The sequence below is a fragment of the Prunus dulcis genome, chromosome 7, assembly GCF_902201215.1.
Source record: "Prunus dulcis chromosome 7, ALMONDv2, whole genome shotgun sequence".
Lineage (NCBI taxonomy): Eukaryota > Viridiplantae > Streptophyta > Magnoliopsida > Rosales > Rosaceae > Prunus > Prunus dulcis.
In genome coordinates, this window is record NC_047656.1 from 5,422,976 (window position 1) to 5,437,416 (window position 14,441).

Genomic DNA, 14,441 nt, shown 5'->3' on the forward strand with positions numbered 1-14,441 from the left:
ACCTAGGGTAGGAGTTTGGAGTCTCGGTTCCAAGATTTTTCGACGGACCGTAATCGCTTTGGACACCCGGTCTGCCCGCTCGTGTGGCGGCGCGTGGGCCAGGGTGGTGGCGTGTCTCTGGGCAGTTTTGAGGTCCTCGTGCTGTCACGAGCGCGTAGGATTTCGCAGATCTCAATTCGGACGTCGTTTGACTATCGAACAGATATCGCCTATCGGGCGTTATCCGGGTTCGATAGGTTAGGACCGTCGAATGGTCCCAAATTTAAGATATGTTAATCTGGATAATTCTAGGATCGTGTAGGAATTCACGGATCGTGAATCGGAACCCCGGATGTTCCGATTCAATAATTTAAGGTTTATATTTTATATTAACCGTTAGATCGTACGATCGTGAGCGATCCGACCGTCCGATCTGAACCAAACTTGCAGGACGAGCGTCCTATACCTTATAGAAGCCATAGGAACTTCTGGATCGGAATTTGGAGGTCGTAGGTCCCGTGGGCCCGTTTGACCAGGGTTAGGGTAGTTTGGCCCTTGGTTGACCGTGGGTCTGCCGGAGTAATCTCACCTTCCTAGGGGGATTATCTGGTGCTAGACTAGTGTTGGAGTTTACGCAATATTAGAATATTTGTATATTTATATAATTAGAATTATATGCTTGTACAAAGGTACAAAGCGTCTAGAATGTCAGTTGGGGTGCTATATGCACTACCTTAAGTACTTTCTCGGATTTTGGTTTCACTACAAGCACCACCAAGTGAAAGTCAGGTCTCACGTGGCGTAGGTTATCCGGCGTTGAGACAGGCCCCATACGTGGCGTTGGTTGTACCGGCGTATAGGGAGATATTGTAGTATTGTGTTGAGGTCCCGCGTGGCGTAGGTTATCCGACGCTGGGACAGACCCCATACGTGGCGTTGGTTGTACCGGCGTATGGGGAGATATGTGATAGTATGGCATGGTCGCACGTGGCGTAGGTTATCCGGCGTGTCGACAGGCCCCATACGTGGCGTTGGTTGTACCGGCGTACGGGGAGTTATGTGATATGATGTTAAGGTCCCGCGTGGCGTAGGTTATCCGGCGCTGGGACAGACCCCATACGTGGCATTGGTTGTACCGGCGTATGGGGAGATATGTGATAGTATGGCATGGTCGCACGTGGCGGCGTGTTGACAGACCCCATACGTGGCGTTGGTTGTACCAGCGTATGGGGAGATTGTGTGGAATACAGAGAAATGAATTGTGGTATCGCCTAAGAGTGGAATCAGGTGTTAAGAGAGAACTACGTGTGGCTTGATCCTTCAAGGAGGGTACGTAGGCAGCCTAAGGTCATTAGGTGCAGCGCAGACTAAATGTTAGTCATAAATGGGTATTTGAATTGCTGGGTAGTTGGTTGAGAACTATTGGAAGGCCGAAGGCCATTTATGTAAACTGCATGAAATTATTTTGTGCATGCTGCCAGTTGGGGATATTAAATGTGTTTTTATGCAGGTTGAAATTTTGGGAAATGTCCAGTTTATAGGGGAGACTCTGCCGAAATTTCGGCAGAAAGTCCCGGTCTTTAGTGAAAGGGTCCGGCATCGGGGTGATGTCAGGAGTTCCAAAGGATTTGTCTCGGATTGTGGGAAAATTCGGGGCGGGTCCTTTCATACATTCTGTCACACTAGCCTTCAGTGCAATTTGATCATTTTGCATTAAGGATAGAGGGTAACACCTATTGATCTTCATCTTAACCTTGATATAACCAGTTTGTCAAGTGAGGGGCCATCAAAAATGCAACACATGCCTCTACCAAAGAGTAAGTAATACCCATGTTCATCCATATGTCCAACACTCAACCAATTTTCCTTCAAACCAGGTAGAAACATGACTTCCCTGATATAACCAGTTTGTCAAGTGAGGGGCCATCAAAAATGCAACACATGCCTCTACCAAAGAGTAAGTAATACCCATGTTCATCCATATGTCCAACACTCAACCAATTTTCCTTCAAACCAGGTAGAAACATGACTTCCCTGATGTATTTTCTGCCTGCACTTGTGTCAATCACCAATGAGCCTATTCCTGCAGCATCTACCAGATTTCTAGTAGGCATTTGCACCTTTCCATGGACATTTGTCCTTACATCAACAAGCAACTCAACATTTCCTGCAACCACTATCAATATACCAATTTCCATTCATTTGCACTTCAGTAATGACACTATTATCATAAAAAAGATTTCCAGTCACCTCAGTTTGATTGAAACAATTGGCCTTTTGAGTACCCTTACCTATGGTGCATTCCCTAGCCAAATGTCCAAACCTATCACAGTTAAAACATTTAGGCTTCCCCTTATATCTACACTCACCACAGTGAAATTTGGAGCACACCTTGCATTGTGGTTTAGCAGCATCTTGAGTTGTCTGTTGTGGTAAACCAAAACTGTGAATTGGTGCATAATTGTTCTGCTGAGGCTTTCCTAAAATTCCCATGGTTTTCCCTTAGGATTCCAATTCTTTTGAGACTTAGAATGATTCTTGCTTTGTTGCCCTTTTGAATTCACAGAAAGAGAGGCAAATGCCCTTTCAGTGGTATCCACATTATGTAGATCAAACCTTTGTTCTTGACTTTTCAAAATAGCTACAACTTCCTGCAATTCCACAGTTTCCAAACTTTTGGTATTTTCAATAACCAGACAAATAGGGTCATATGGCTTGCTAAGACTAATCAACACTTTCTGAACAAGTCTCTCATTAGTCAGAATTTCATTTGGTTTATCAAATCATTTAGCCTAGTCAAATAGCCAGATAAGGTTTCATCGTCTCTCATCCTAGCATACTCAAATTCATGCCTCAGATTTTGTAATTTTACAGACCTTACCTGATCACCACCATGGTACTCTCCATACAACAAATCCCAAGCCATTTTTGCTATTCCAGCATTAGCTACTCGTGGGAAAATCTGATCTGAAACCGCAGACTGAATAATGCCCAGGGCCTTAGCATCTTGCATATAGACAGCTGCTGTTTTCTCATCAACTTCCTCTTCTGAGCCTCCTTCAACCTTCTTCTTTGAGTCTGAGATAGAAATCCCCTTTTCAACCAGTTTCCATAACCCATGTGACTTGAAGATCGTCGTCATTCTGATTCTACAGAATTCATAATTCTCACCGGAGAAGATCGGAGTTCTTACTTCAGAACTTCCAGATCCAGCCATCTTTTAGCTCAAATGAAATGAATCACAAGTCAAAAATCGATTTTGCGAACGTTTTGCAACTTCGCCTGAGCTCAACCAAACTTGAGTGGAGCTCAATTTCTTATGCTCAGATCTTAGTCGATCGAACCTGGCTCTAAGGCCATGTTGAAGTTTTGTATTCTGAGTGTGTGTGTTTGTTTGATTACAGAAGAAGAAGGAGAGGAACATTGGATGTCTATTTGTTCATGCTCTGCTTATTAGCAGAGAGAGTGTTCTCTTCTATATTTATCATTCACACTTGCTCTGTGCATATATCTCACCGTTATGCACGGTAGCTCATTTCATCAAAACCGTAGAAATGATCTCAGCCATTCATCATGCTAAACTAATGGATCACTCTCCACATGTCACTTGGACAAATTACAAGAAAGGCCCTACACTTGGTTTAATTACCAAAGTGAATACACAATTAACTACAAGGCATATTTTATGCTAAACTTTAATCAGCTCACAGCTTATACACTAACAAGTATTGGGTACAGTTTTATTTTTTCTTCTCCATCTTCCCCTCCCTCTAAATTTATTGGTATTGATTGAACATCTTGCATTCATGTTTTGGTAAAATACAAGATGATGAAAGTGCTCCATGGGACATAGAGACTAGGCTATAATTCTTGGGCTGCTGACTGCCTAGAAATTGTTGTACGTAGGCTTTTCTTGGGTCTCATGATATTAGAGGCACCAACTCTTATCCCAGCTTTTTAATACCAACTGATGAGGCACATAATATGGTAGTCGCTTGCTGTTTGTAAATCAATGAGGCTCAAATTTAAACAAATGAAGTACTACCACATCAGTTTGTATATGAGTTGGTGTGCCTAGGATTATATGTAAAATTCATTGATAGGAAGGTATTAAGGAGCCATTGCTTACCAAATTGGTTGTATATCATTGAAGTAGGATGTGAGATGGTTGGTCCAGCTTTTGGTGGATTATTGCCTCAAAGAATGTTATTTTGAGAAGCGAGAGGGTTTGGATTGAGCATGGAGACACTGCTGGATTATAAGAAATCCCTAAGCGAAGCTTCCAAGGTTCTGAAAGGAACTCAAAAATGCCAAAGGTTTAGAATTCCAAAAACAAGATTGTCTCAATTTAGTTCACTCTATTTATACATGATAGAATCTCGAGAAAACCCTATAGAGTTAAATTGTAGCCCTCAGAATAAAAATAATCTCACTTGTCAAATTAGCTTGGGGAAACTAGCACAAAAAAATTGCTACAATGCTGCTATAGTATCCATGAACTGTACCTCCCAATCTGTTTTTTAAATTGTTTGCCATTCTCCTCTGCCTTACATAACATTTTAACAGAAGAGAAAAAGAAAAAGAAAAAGAAATGCTTAGCAGAACAGCAGTGACAACTGTGAAGGGTGTTGCAACTGCATGGCAAGTGTTCTTGATGTTTATTACTATGTGAAAAGTTGTTTATCCCAGAATAGGAGACATTATAAGTTATGCCTACTCATTTCACTGGAGGTTTCAAATTGAGTGGCAAATGTGAATTTCTGTTTTCCCTGCTATAATAGAAATATTTTATCCATCCTTTCAGGTGAATCTTATCATCGTGGGGATAAAATAGACAATTCTAAATTTGGGGCAGATCCTGGGTTGCCTAGTGAAGTTGCCTCTGGAGTAAAAACAGGTCAAAATGGAGGAAAAACAGGTACACCAGCATTCCGCTGCAAGAAATGCCGAAGAATTGTTGCATTGCATGACAATGTTGTGGATCACATTCCAGGTGAGGGCGGGAAATCATTTGAGTGGCGAAAGAGAAAAAGTAGCAACTTGTCTGAGGATTCTGAATGTTCATCCATTTTTGTTGAGCCTCTAAGGTGGATGACAGCAGGTAATTGTGCCATATTTATAACTGTATGGCTTACCTTTTCTATTGCAGTACTAGTTAATCATGCAAAAGTGCTCTGTTGTCAAAAGAGTTTCCTTGGGTTCTTTGATTTGATTGTTATTTCATATTTATTTATGCTCTACGGTGTTTAACTGGGTTATTATATGATCAAATTGTCACTTGAGATTACATGTCAATTGCGAATTGATTTTTCTTGTTGACCAGTTAATCCAGTGTGTTGACAAATGATGGAATTTGAAAATTGAAAGAATTATCAAATATAGACTTTGACACAGACATAATCCACATCCTTTTCACATTCCTATTTTTGGACCTATAGGGCTTTTCATTTGGAGGCATCTTTTGTTCAATGTGATTTGTCATAGAAAAATGATATAATTTAATCTTTCTTACGTTTTCTCATTACACAGTTGAAGAAGGAGCACTGGAGGGCAAGTTGTCATGTGCACATTGTGAAGCTCGCTTGGGTTACTTCAATTGGTCAGGCAGCCAATGCAGTTGCGGGAGTTGGATCACTTCTCCTTCCAGCTTCATAGAAGCCGTGTGGACGTCAGCACTGTCTAATATCCGTCAAGGCAAAGCTCGAGTTGAGCCCCTATCAGGATAAAGTATCTAAAACCCCTCTAAGCAATCGATGAAAAGGATGTAGTTTATGGAGTTTCTCATACTGTGCACCCAGATCAAAATTGAGCAGCTGCAGCTAGAGAAAATGCTTCCTTGATCTGTGTTATATGAGATTTTGGGGATTTGCGTTTTGTTTTTCTCATTTTCCAATGCGAACTTAGTTTAGGTGCTGAAAATATCGTTCTGCATTAACAGGATAAGTTGAGTTTTGACCATATAATGTGAACAGAATCCCTGATTGGGAAAGTAATTACTCTTTCATCTGTTATATATGAATTGCATTTGATCATTGACAAGTTCTATGACCATCAGCCACAAGTACCAGTTTCCTTTTTGGTTTTGTTTTAGTTTTAGTTTTTTTATATATTTTTTTTATTTAAAGAAAAATATTAGTTATTGTTATAGGCTATGCCGAATGAAACTGTATTGAATTTGTGTCTCATGTTCTTCAGTTTATGAGATTTACAAAGGTATGCACTTCTAAGAAAATATACCAAGTGATGGCCAAAACGTAAAGCAAAAACGACAGGCTAAGTCAAAAGGGGAACTCCCATATATTTAACAGTCCGAATGCAATATACTGCAACTGTACATCGACAAATTTGTCGCCGGGGGGTTGGAGTGGGGGTGGTTGCGGTGGGTCGCGGCCGCTAGATTAGCATTATGAGTAGAGAAGAATGCGTTTTTTTAGCACAAAGCTTAAACATGATTTTAGTCCCTCATAAAGGAAGGCTCTTCACTGTGGTCTTCAATTGATTTTGAGAAGAATGAGAGCACACCTCCTCCAATTGATTTTGAGAAAAGTTTTACAGGAAGGCCTGAAGGTGTCCAAAAGAAACTTCATTCAACTATGGACGTGAGAATGAGGGGCTACCAAGAAATGGCTCTTAGGCTTCTGCAAGAAGTACCTCAACAACATGGTGCTTCAATGAACTTCTACACCTTCTTAAATTCATGGGAGCAAGAGAAGCAGTGCTACCAATTTTCTACGATGTTGATCCATCTCATGCATGAAAACAAACTTGGAGTTCTACTTCGGATGATAAAAACGAAGGTGCAAGAGTGGAGATCTGCGTTGGCGAAAATGGCAGATTTCTCTAGGTGCTAAGAACTGGTATATATTAACTTCTATTATTTTCCCACGGAAAGTTAATTTGTGTTTGTTTATACATAGAATCTGCATGATGTTATATATGCATGAGTAGTTAATAAGCGCGTATCTCTTATGAACCCTTACTAGAAATATAATTTATAGGGTAACTAGAAATCCCTGTGATTCATCTATGCATATAGGATTATGAAATTAAAAAATGGTTATGATTAATTCTGTACCAAAAGAAAAGTTTAGGATTAATTAAACTGTATATGGCCAAGATTAAATCCGAGGACAATCGTTTAATTAGTTTAAGTCAGATCCTATATCATCAAAGATATTATCAATGTGATATGGAAAAGATTATGCCCTTCATCATATACTTCTGTGGAGAACTCAGTTGGATTAGACTCCTGTGTAAAATCAATCGATTTATTGTTACGTGCAGGGGTAGATGATGTACATGAAGGATCCACCGTGATAAGAAGATTCCTTAATTTGTGACAAAAAGGTTCTTCTCATTCTCGATGATGTGTGGATTCGTCCATAACCCCAAATTCCATAATTTCATCGCTTTCTTAGTCTTCGCCTCTTGTCCATATTTTTAAGCAATGCATCCAATTCTTTTTCACTTTGTCCATTGCGTCAAGCTCTCCTTCACTTTTCGTTGCCTTGTTTTTTTTTTTTTGGCTTTTGGGGATGAGATGCTTCTATATATATAACAAGCAAACATCGTATGTAATTAATCTTTGGATCAGATGCTTCTAGGAAATTCCGTTTGCTTGGAATTACCTTCTCTTGAAGCAATGCCTGGTTCGTTATCTTTCCCTTGTCTATTTATACCGTAGGAAAACTCATAGTGGCTTTTCCATTTGAGTTCTCTGCTTATGCATTGCTTTCATATTTCTCATAATTCAGTTGTTTGTATTGCCTTCTCCTTGATTGCCTCATCCTCGGGGTTTTTCATTCAACATTACGTCTCATAACAGTTGGTGGAGAAACTTACACTCATACAAGGATATTAGAGGTACGTACATCTTGGAAACTTTCTGTCTTTGCACTATATGGTTGTTGGTTTGACTCTAATCCATTGAAAAACACACACACACAAATTAGATAATTTGATATATAGATGCAAATAGTATATTGATCTTGTGAAGTATATATTTTTCGATGTCTTCTTCGTACCTAGAATTTCATGTGAAAAACTGAAATAAGGTGTAGTGTTAGGAATGACAAAATGTTCAGTTTTTCAACACCTGGAAGAAAAAGAAAAAAAACAGATTCAATCCAAAGAAACCTTAGCAGCAAAACTCCGATGACCAAAAAACAAACATTGATAAAATATTCATTTGCCTTGCATCATATATATCATGAACATTGAATCGCCTTACTCTTTCCAAGTCTGGCCATGGGTCGGCACTGAATCACTGAGCCTGCCGAATGGCAAGAGATGGTTTCACGGATTGCTTAAGGTGATCCTCAGCTAATTTGAACTGGGTTTCCACTTTGACCACGGCTTTCACTATTGTCCGGCGAAAAGTCTATATTACCCCTAAAAGATAAACCATATACTAGGCAAAAGTAAATAATTTGACAATAAAATGACTAAAATGCGACGTGTGAGGGAATTTAAGGATGCATAATTTAATAACTGAAAGGACCCGCCCCGAATTTTTTCCAAAACCCGAGACGAATCCTTTGGAATTCCTGACATCACCCCGATGCCGGGCCCACTTACTAAAGGCCGAGACTTTCTGCCGAAATTTCGGCAGAGTCTCCCCTATAAATTGGACATTTCCCAAAATTTATACCTGCATAAAAACACAATTTATATTCCCAACTTGCAGCATGCACAATATAATTTCATGCAATTTATATAAATGGCCTTCGGCCTTTCAACACTTCTCAACAAATTACCAAACACACTAACAAAACAATTCATGCCTCAAATAAGGCGGGCAATACATTCAAATAACGACTATGACTAACATTAGTCTGCGGCTGCACCTAATAACCTTAGGCTGCCTACGTACCCTCATCGAGGGATCAAGCCACACGTAGTTCTCTCGTAAAACCTAATTCCACACTTAGGCGATACCTCATTTCATTTCTCTGTCTTTCACATAATCTCCCCATACGCCGGTACTACCAACGCCACGTATGGGGCCTGTCAACACTCCGGATAACCTACGCCACGTGCGACCATACCATGCTATCATAATATCTCCCCATACGCCGGTACAACCCATGCCACGTATGGGGTCTGTCTCAACGCCGGATAACCTACGCCACGCGAGACCTGCATGTCATATCACATATCTCCCCATACGCCGGTACAACCAACGCCACGTATGGGGTCTGTCGACACGCCGGATAACCTACGCCACGTGCGACCTCCACATCATATCACATCTCTCCCCATACGCCGGTACAACCAACGCCACGTATGGGGCCTGTCTCAACGCCGGATAACCTACGCCACGTGAGACCTGCACGTCATATCACATATCTCCCCATACGCCGGTACAACCAACGCCACGTATGGGGTCTGTCGACACGCCGGATAACCTACGCCACGTGCGACCTCCAAACACCGATCCGAAGGTTCCTATGGGTTCTATAAGGTACAGGACACTTGTCCTGCAAGTTTGGTTCAGATCGGACGGTCGGATCGCTCACGATCGCACAATCTAACGGTTAATATAAAATATAAACTTTAAATTATTAAATCGGAACATCCGGGGCTCCGATTCACGATCCTAGAAATACCTAGATTAACATATATTAAATTTGGGTCCATCCAACGGTCCCAACCTATCGAACCTGGATAACGCGTAACGGGCGATATCCGTTCGATAGTCAAACGACGTCCAAATTGAGATCCGCGAAATCCTACGCACTCGTGACAACCAGGAGATCGCACTGGGACAATAATACCCCTCTGCTACAGTGCCCACGCGCTGCCACACGCGCGGGCAGCGTGTGAGTGTCCAAAGCGATAAAGCTTCGCCGGAAAATCTCAACATCTCGGGCCAAGACTTCTACCCTAGGTATAACACCCTATTTGGAGTCACTTTTGTTCTTGGGCCTACCCAAAAACTGACCGGAAGTGGCCGGAATCGGAGACCCAAAACCGGCCAAAACCTAAGTTGGAAATCAGTTAATCTACGCTCAAAATTAACGAAATCCTACCCAACCATCAGCTAGAGCATGAAAAATAGGTAGAAAACCATACCTTACTCGTCCAATTTGGTGGAGAAATGAGAGAGAACGAAGGGTCGAAAGTTTTGTAAAAATCTGTCCAAACCGCTGCCTTTTGTGGCTGATTCCGGCGACCACGGTGGCGGATCGAGGCGGAGCTGGGGTGGAATGGAAAGTAGGGAGTGTGGTGGTTCCAACGGGACCGGTGCCGCCCCAAGTGGCGGCGTGTGGTGGCGGTGGCGACGACGAGAAGTCGCTGTCGTCGCAACGGGGGGAGGGGTTTCTGGTTTCGCAGGAGAGAGAGGGAGAGAGAGAGAGAAAACCAGATTTTTATAAAAAAAATCCCATTTCGAAATATTTACGATTGTGCCATTGGGTTTCTTTTGACCATATCTCTCTCGTTACAGTTCCGATTCGAGCCCACTACGTGTCTATGAACTCGTCTCAGTACGACCTATCCAAAAATATAAGTCACGGTCCCAAACTCTCTCCGGTTAAAAATATGACTAAAATACCCTTAAATAATTAAATAATTAAATAAGGGTTAAATTTGGGGTCGGGGTGTTACAATAACTAGCTCCTTGGCACATGCTTTTTAAGCATGTGCCAATTGGTTTTTTTTTTCTTTTTTTTCTTTTTTAGAATTAAGAAAAGATAACATGGGTAGTTATGTTCCATAAAAGTAGGACTTATTATTTGATTTTGTTTTTATTTTTATTTTTTTAAATATGAAAAAATGTGAATTTACAATATTATCCTCATTTTATTAATAATTTCAATTCTTAATGTTTGAATTAACCAAGGGAATTTTTTGGTATTTTGAATGTCACTCATGTGCCAATTGGTTTTTATTTATTTATTTATTTGGTTATATTTATTTTTATTTTTAGAATTAAGAAAAGATAATATGGGTAGTTATATTCCATAAAAGTAGGACTTATTATTTGATTTTGTTTTTAATTTTAATTTTTTTAATATAAAAATGTGAATTTACCATATTATCCTCATTTAATTAATATTTTTAATTTTTAATTTTTGAATTAACCAAGGGCCTTTTTTGGTATTTTAAATGTTTCACCATTCTCTACCTTTTGCTTTATATATTTTGGTTATATTTATTTTTATTTTTAGAATTAAGAAAAGATAATATGGGTAGTTATATTCCATAAAAGTAGGACTTATTATTTGATTTTGTTTTTAATTTTAATTTTTTTTAATATGAAAAATGTGAATTTACCATATTATCCTCATTTAATTAATAATTTTAATTTTTAATGTTTGAATTAACCAAGGGCCTTTTTTGGTATTTTAAATGTTTCACCATTCTCTACCTTTTGCTTTATATATAGATATATATAGATTTAATAATAACTGAATCCGGGTATAATTAAATAATTTAATGAAGTTTGATAATTAACCCTTCTTAATTAACAACAACCCGATTTTTAGTATTGTTCTTCTTTGAGTTGAAAATGTTATGTCGTTGTCTTCAAAAAATAAAATAAAAAGATAAATGAATCTTTTATATGATAAATGAATTAATTAATGTGTCACACTCCAGACTACGGTAGAAATCTAGAGCCAAGTGTGTGATAGATAAAAGATAAATTAAAAGGGCTTAAATTATGGATCAGAATAAATTTCTCTTATAAAATAACTCCAAAATCTTACAAAAATTCCAGAAATAAATAAAGATTTTATCATTCTCCTATAATTCAACCTTAAATGGTTTAGTCATTGACTCTACCACTAATTCATCTAGGAAAAAAAATTAAAAGGGTGAGGGATGATCAAACCACCTCTCAGAGAATAGATTATATAATGTGCCAGTCAAGCAACATTGTTTTACACACACTCAAAAAAATATCATGAAAAGATACACCAATCAACATCATATCAAATCATCACTTCTGATGCAGCGAAGCAGCAACAAGTTGTTGTCCAACTCTATGTCCATTTGTAAATATACAAGTAGTCAACAAGTAGTCATCAAGTAGTGCTCTTTTCCTTGTTCTTTGTGATCTTCCCAATTCTGTGTCCATTTGTTCATGGTTTTGTTCTGCTGGTTGATTTTCATTTGTGTTTTCTGGTGGCAGAACTTGCTGTTCTTGAGTTTCTTGTTCAAGTATCATTGGATCTCTAACTATTTCATCTTCCTAAGATTGCGTGCTACTCAAGTCAAAGCTAGGTAATACTAGAATTCTGTTATCTGCACTAGAATTCATTGTGTCTCCTTTTTCTATTATAACTTCATCAAAATGGAAATTTTCTTCTTTTGTTGCCTCATTTTTAGATTTTAGAAACACTGCTCTTTGAGTTTCTACAAATCTAGCTGTATTTTGAGGGCAGTAAAATCTATAGCCCTTAGTTCTTTTTGGATAGCCAACAAAATAGCCACTGATTGTTCTTGAATCCAACTTCTTTTCCATAGGATTGTATGATTTTGCTTCAACTTTACAGCCCCACACGTTGAGGTAATTCAAACTTGGTTTTCTTTTAACCCAAACTTCATAAGGATAGCATTTACACATTTAGTAGGTACTCTATTCAATATATAATTTTCCGTTCTCAATGCTTCTCCCTAGAATAACCTAACACTAACTTTGGTAAAAAAAATAGTTGTGGTAAAGGTATAGAAATATTCTTCTCCTATGCAGTCCTTTAACTTTCTCTAGATGGGGTGAGATATCAATATGAGTGTGTCTTGATTGCTACAGAAGGGACATCCATATATATGCATTGCTTAAGTATTTTGCCCATAGAAGACCACTTAAACAAATCTGATTGCATTAGGATAGAATGTTTTAATCCATATAGGATTAGGAATCCTCAAAGCTCTAGTTTTCTAATTAAACTGCACTTTAAACCAATGTTTTCAAAGGCGAGGCGTATAGGCGAGGCGTTTTTAGTAGCGCTATGCGAGGCGTAAGCCTTGAAGCATTGAGGCGTAAGCCTTTTGAACATTAAGTTATTTTAATAAGAAAAATTTATGAATAATACAATACGATTAAATTGTACAACTAATTGTCATTCAAAACATAATAATCTATCCCTCTATTTCTTTTGCATACTTCCACGCAGGATCTTTTCGATTCATATCTATAAAAAAAAATATTAATAATAAACCATTAATATTTCTAAGATACGAGTATGATGCATGTACGTCAAATTTCTACTATATCACATAAACGAATAAGATAACTAGTGTATTTTAAAAAAAATCGAAAAAAATTTATACGAAACTTCAAATTACAGTTTATTATAGTCAAATTATACAAGTATGATGCATGTACGTCAAAAAAAAAAAGAAAAAAAAAAGACTTACTTGCAGTCGAAAGATGAAGAGAATTCTTGAAATTGATGGAGTTATCTGGTAAGGGTAGAAATTAGGGTTGTACACGTACTACACAATATATATATATATATATATATATAAGGTAAGTCCATGTGTTATTATATTAATTTAGAGAAAGAAAGAAAAAAAAAAAAAGGTAAGAACAAAAGCTGTCGGTGGGAGTTAGGGGAAAAAAAAGAAAGATATTACATAAAAGGTAAAGAAAATAAAAGAAAATAAAAAAGGGTAAGTACAAAAGCTACACTTTTGTAAAAAGAAAATAAACGACGTCGTTTCATTACGCTTAAAAAAAAAAAAATGGGTCATCTTCCTCCTCGCCCCGTCTTCCTCGCAGAGCAGTTTCAGATTTCCAGATTCTAAAATTTCTTCCAGTTCAGAAGTTTCCGAATCTGATACGCCTCGGTCCGCCTAGCCACGCCTTCCCCCGCCTCTCACGCCTTCCCAGCGCTAAACGTGCAACTCGCGAAACGGCCGACCGCCTAGGGGCGTTTTCCTCCCGCCTCGCTCCGACGCGCGCTCCGACGAGCGCGAAGGCATGCCTTTGAAAACACTGCTTTAAACTAGAACTGCAAATATTCTAGAGTTCTGTTTCTTGATTAATACTAAACTGCAACTGCTTGATTAGAAGACCATTCTAATATGGTTTATTACAATGTAATTTCTTACACTTGTACCATAGTTTTCCATTCTCTAGACTTGCCTCTGAATCTAAAGAATCGCTGCATGCATATTTCCATAAAAATCAGGAACTTCGACATTAATTCCTGCGCCATTCAAACCCAATGCATGAACCAACTGCTCTTCCAATCCACCTCGATCACTATCACCAGCATTCCAGAATCTCCATATAGGCATCTGTGAATTTCTATCTTTGGAGGGCTTGCACCGCTCTCGACATATCTTCCATTATCTGTATTGGGCTTAGTTCGTTTGTCCACAACCTCTACCATGACCAATCATGGTGTGGAGGAAGGATTTTCCTAGCCTCCGTACCAGTTTGATGCAGCGTAGGGTCTATAAGTTGTTGTCTAGTGAACCAACCTGTCCCAAAATACATATAATAAAAT

At 38.7% G+C, this 14,441-nt stretch overlaps 2 protein-coding genes across 2 annotated transcripts in view; both read left to right on the plus strand.

Annotated features, from left to right (window-relative positions):
- Positions 1 to 14,441, plus strand: part of LOC117636032 (probable disease resistance protein At4g27220) — a 31,837-nt gene that overhangs the window by 8,165 nt on the left and 9,231 nt on the right. The window lies entirely within an intron of this gene.
- The window catches only part of LOC117636033 (probable disease resistance protein At4g27220), a 12,309-nt gene continuing 5,568 nt past the window's right edge, over positions 7,701 to 14,441 (plus strand). The window contains exons 1-2 of the mRNA XM_034370461.1: positions 7,701 to 7,842; positions 12,116 to 12,207. The gene's annotated coding sequence lies outside the window, so the exon portion shown is untranslated. The remainder of the gene's footprint in view (positions 7,843 to 12,115; positions 12,208 to 14,441) is intronic.